Source organism: Vicia villosa, unplaced genomic scaffold, assembly GCF_029867415.1.
Source record: "Vicia villosa cultivar HV-30 ecotype Madison, WI unplaced genomic scaffold, Vvil1.0 ctg.004314F_1_1, whole genome shotgun sequence".
Lineage (NCBI taxonomy): Eukaryota > Viridiplantae > Streptophyta > Magnoliopsida > Fabales > Fabaceae > Vicia > Vicia villosa.
This window is the reverse complement of record NW_026706409.1, coordinates 146,383-152,090: the sequence shown is the minus strand read 5'-3', so window position 1 is coordinate 152,090 and position 5,708 is coordinate 146,383. Positions and strand designations below refer to the sequence as shown.

The 5,708-nt window shown below is 29.7% G+C and overlaps 1 long non-coding RNA gene across 1 annotated transcript; it reads left to right on the top strand.

Moving 5' to 3' along the window:
• Nucleotides 1-127: 127 nt before the first annotated feature.
• LOC131641955 (uncharacterized) lies at nucleotides 128-1,571 on the top strand. The gene is made up of 2 exons (XR_009295684.1): nucleotides 128-710; nucleotides 1,305-1,571. It is a non-coding gene; the product is annotated as an uncharacterized LOC131641955 (long non-coding RNA).
• Nucleotides 1,572-5,708: the final 4,137 nt, after the last annotated feature.

Sequence of the window (5,708 nt, the reverse complement as noted above, 5' to 3'; positions counted from 1 at the left end):
TGATAATCTTATGGGCCTTCTATCCAAACCCAGTTTATGTCCAATTGCAACCAGCCCATTATATCAAATCCAGGTAATATAAATTCTTCTGTCTTCTAACCCTAAACCTAAGCCTCCATCTTCAAATCTTGCCGCTACTGTTTGTGTATTCTGAATCCCTATTTTGCACCTTCTCTCCATGCTTCTTCTTCACCTCATCTGATTTTTCATCTTGTTGTTTCTCTGATATTTAATCTCATCGTGTTATTGATTTTTACTCTTTTGTGATTCAGGGTTAGTGTTTGTTTAGATTAAGATTTGTGTATGAGTTTTGGTTGTATTAGTGCAGTAGTGGTTCGATTTCTTTCTTGATGGTGGAAAAGTCTATTGTTTTCTAGTTAGTTTATTGTAATGTTTGTCAGTCTCATTGATATATTTTGTCTAAGGGTTTGATTTGTTCACTAACATGTACTTCCAACTTTTATGAATGTTGTTTCACTAATATGTGCTTCTAACTTGTATGAATGTTAATTATGTTTCTTTTTTTGTGTTGAGTTTTTCACTAATTTTGATTTATTTTTTTTACAGAAGCAGGGATCCATATGAGAATGCAGGGAGTTGGATCTGAGATTATTAAAAAAAGCAAAGAAAGGAGTTGGATCTATAAACGTCCAAATAGTTGGATCTACAAACTGGATGCATCAACAAGTTTATATCTTTAAAACCATAAGGTATGCATTATATATATGTAGTGTCAAGTAAACATTTTTTGCTTCCAGATCTATAAGTTTTTGTTATGTCTTTTCCTTCAGATCTGAGTTTTTATTTTCTCTTATGTGTAAGTGTTAGTAACATGTATATTTTTTTTTGGTTTTGACATCAATGAAAATAACCATGTGTATTTGTATATCTGAGTTACCATTGGTGCTAAATAGTTGCATATTTCTCAGCATATTCCTCAGAACACTAGGTTCCATTCTAATAATTGTATAGATGACATATATTCATTATTAACTAACTATAAAATTTGGATTAACTCATTTGGAACTACTTTGGAACTCTCTTAAATTTAAAATTCATTTTAGTTTATTGTTATAGTTATGCATGATTATTTGTTGGATAGTATGAATATTTAATTGTGAAATAATTTATGGTTTTGTAGAGTTTTGCAGATTATGTTACTGCTATAACTCCTTTTTGAGTTTTGAAGAGGTATGATAATGATACTATATTTAATGCAGTAGATTTATATTGCTAAAGAAATTTGTTTCATCAAACTGTTTTTGATTATCTGAAATTTTCTAATATCTGACTTTTTTTTGTAGGATCTGTTATGTAGACTTAAGGAAATTGTTTTGTTTCCTTCAAATCCATTAAATATCAGCATAGAAATTGAAGAAGTAGAAAAAAAGAAATTGAAGATAGGAATTAAAGATAAATTGCCTAAGCTGGAGGAAGAGGAATCATCAATGTTACAAACAAATATGGACATTTGGACAAATTTAAGTAGATAAAATTGAATAAAAGAAAAAATTGTAATTGTCCAATTTCTTTTTAATTAAAAACTGAATAAATTAGTTTAAAATCTTAAATGTATAGAAAAAAAATGAATTAAAGTTGGGTCATAATTTGAACTGCCCAGTGATTCTAAATCTGTACAAAAACTTAAAAAAATAGTTAGAATTTTAAATTTGGGCTTAAAGATGGTATGGCCCAATTTTATTAATAACCGAATAAAACCGATATAGCTAACCGAACCGAAATAAACCGGACCCGAATAAACCGAAGTGGCCAGCGGTCGGAAATTGGGCCTAGACAACTCACCCGTGGGTTGGTTCGGTTCTGGATTTTGGGCCCGAATCCGAACCGAACCGAACCGGTGTCCACCCCTAATTGTCATCATCAAAACAATTATATCATCTTGATTACCTGGAAGGTTCCATAGTAGCAGCATAGGCCGAGGAAGATGGAGAATGGTCACCGAATTTACATCGAAATAAGATGGATCCTCGGGATGTTCAGGGAAGGGACTGCACGAGGTCAATAAATGTCCCTTAGATTTTCAATCAGATGTGAAAGGTTTGACATGTTTCGACACGTTCTTGAAATAGGTGAATTCTTATCTACCCATCATAAAAAGTTGGGTAGAGTTACCCTTAGAGTGAAATGCATTGAAAACAACCAAAAAGTATACTATTTAATAATAAATTAAATAAGATGAAATTAAATGTTACAATGTGATTGGTGGAATGTACTCTACCCAACTTTTTATGATGGGTAGAGAAGTTGTCCCCCTTGAAATATAATTTAGTTGGGTATCCAAAGGTTAAGTAATCATTTATGACATTAAATGCCTCACACACTTTCAACTCTAATTTTTTTTTTTGAAATCTTCCAACTGACATAAGACTCACAGTCTTATGTGACAAGAATTTCCTAAGAGACTCAACTAGCCTCTCACATGAGGGACTCGTGAACTAGCAGCCTCTCGACTATTGGAATTGACTAGTGTCTCGTTTATGGGATTCTGCTAGTGTTTTGTTTTAATAGTGCAACTAAAGATTGTTCCACTTACAATTCTTCTAGGAGTCCTAGATAGGAAGAATGAACTAAATCACTTTGTCTTTTTCCAAGGCCTCGTGGTTGAGGGTTAGTGTATCGGTATTTTGATAAAGGGGTCTTAAGAGGCAATATCAATCACACTTTTTTTTAAATATATCAGCCTTTTAATAGATGTATCATTTTCTCAAGTTTAATTCGTCTGCAAGGAATTGAGTGACACGTCTTTCTCCTGCAACGACACAGAAAAGTCATGAGAAAGATGGATCACACTACCCTGAATACTAGGAGGAGAACTGTCCACTCCATAAAGGAGAACTCACCAAGCATACATATACATAGCTTCTCTTGCAATAGATATGCTAGCTCTCAGCCTCGTATTAACCTTAGAGTGTGTTTGGATGAGGTAATTGGAAATTTTAAAGGAATTCAAAATTCAAAGCAATTTAAATGATTCAATTGAAATCCATTCATTTTAAATTATTTTGTTTGGATAAAATATTAAGGTAATTCATTGTTAAATTTTTAGGGTCATTTTTTATAAGATATAAATTTTTTGGACCAAATTAAAAAAATTGAAAAGTAGGGACCAAATTGTAATTTTTAAAACTTTGAAGGACCAAATTGTAAATTTTAAAAATTATTAAGGACCAATTTGCAATTTTTAAAAAAAATTTAGGGTCAATTTTGTAATTTTGGAAAATATGAGGACCAATTTGTAAAATTTGAAGAAATAATAGTAACAAATACATTTTGTGGAGTACGAAGGAATTTCAAATTCTTTAGTTTTTGGTGTCATTTCAAAATGATTAAATTTAACTTAGATAAAATACTCCATAAATTTCCATCATTTTAACAATTCTCCATTTTTTATCCAAACAATAAATTTTGTGCAAATCATTTTGAATTCCCTCAAAACATTACATTACCTCATTAAAATGCTTCATCCAAACACACTCTTAAAGTTTTTAACAATCCTAAATTATTAGAAGTCGCCACACATTTGTACTTTTAGCCACCAAACTATATATTTCTTTTACTTGCTTCTTCTAGAATACAATATAAATTAAAAGTGATAGTTAAAAAGAGACTCATCTCCATACAAATTGATTTATTTAATGAGTCACACATATGATTTTGGGATTCAACTTATTTAAATATTTTGTAATTAATTAAAAAAATATTTGATTGAAAACAAAGATCAAAACTTATATATTTCTTATGTTAACTTTATAAGATTTATTTATTTTTAATATGTAATTACATTTATTTTACTTTTTCCAACATATTCAATTATATTACCTATATTCTTTATTTGCTCCTTCTAGAACAACATATTACTCAAAACTGATATTTAAAAAATTGACATATCTCCATACAAATTGATCTAATTAGTGAGTCTAGAGTGATCTGGGGATTCAATTTCTGTTTAAATAATGTAAAATCATTTTTTCTAAAAATATATTGGATTAAAAATTGATATCAATTACATTTAAATTTTTTAATATTAATTTCATTTTAAAATGAGCATATTTTATCCTAAATTTATATTTTTTTAATTTTATAAGATTAGTTTCTTTTAAATTTTAATTACTCTAATTTTCTTTTTTTAATATACATACACACACACACACACACATATATATATATATATATATATATATATATATATATATATATATATATATATATATATATATATATATATATATATATATATATATATATAAATTGATAGATAAAAATTTAATTATTTCCATACAATATATCTAAGGTTAAAATACAATTTTGATTCTATAATTTTACTTAATTTATGAAATTAATCTTCCTATTTTAAATTTAAATAATCTTAGTTCCCCCATTTTTTAGTTAATATTTTTATCTATAAAGTCTCACAATAGGTTTATATATAATGTTTTGTCATGTTTCACAAAATAATAAAAAAAATATTTAAAAAATTAAACATTGATAATTTTAATTGCAAAAATATAAGAGAGAGAACATATATTGTTTAAATTTAAAATAGAATATTTTAATGACGAGTCTCTTAAGTGATCTTGAGATTCAATTTTTTAAAAATATTTTGGAATAATATTTCTTAATATATTTGATTAAAAATTTTGATAAATTTTATCAAAATTTTTTAATATCATTTTTATATAAACTTTATGATAAAATTAGCATATTTTATCCCAATCTTATACTTTTCGTTTGTTAATTTTTATATGAGAAATTTCTTTTAAATTTTTAATTGCATTATTTTTCTTCCAAAAATTCCAATTTTCTTTTATATTTTGTAGCAATCAATAAAATAAGTTTTATAAATACAAAAAAAAAGTTGTCACTATATTTAAAATTATAAAAAAAAATTAATTTTCATGTACTTTAAAAAAAAATTATATTTTCAACACTTTTTTTCATATATGAATATGTGATCAATCAAATTAACGATCTGGAATGCTCTCTCTGGCCTCTCTCTAAAAGGGGGCTAGGGTTCCGTGGCCGATTCCGATGGCCGGTGCGTCGCAGCAGCAAGGCGGTGAGTGGGAGGTATACAGAAAGAGACCTTTTAGGGCTTTAGGCTCGCGGTGGGACGTGTTTCCGTGGGGTGGAGGCATTTGCAGGAACAAGAGCTCTGAAGTGACGTCCATCTTCTTTTCCGAATTTCCTGAATCTTACACAGCTAAATCCTTCTATGAAATCTTTGGGTGTCTGGGAAATGTGGTGGAGGTTGCAATTTCGCCTAGGAAGAACAATTGGGGGAAGAAATTCGGCTTTGTCAGATTCGAAGAGGTCGAGGATGGTAGATTGTTGGCGGTGCGTTGTGATAATGTAATGATTCTGGGGAAGAAAATACACGCAAATCTTCCGAGATTCGATCGGTCCAGCGTGAGGAAGAATTCTGCTTTGGAGACCAAGCCAATTCACAGACAGGGCAAACCGTTTCAACATCAAAAGTGGGAGGCAGGGGTGCATCAAGGCAAGTCAGGGGGGCCTCCAAAGAGACGTTTTGTGGAGGTTGTAAAGGAAGGTTTGGACTTAGGCAGTGAGAAGGTGGTTACATCTTTTGATTTCTGTTTTAGTACTCTGACAGATAACAGGAAGAGGATGGAGAAAGCTTATGTGGGGGTGGTGACGATTCCGGGTTCGACATACAATATACAATCTCA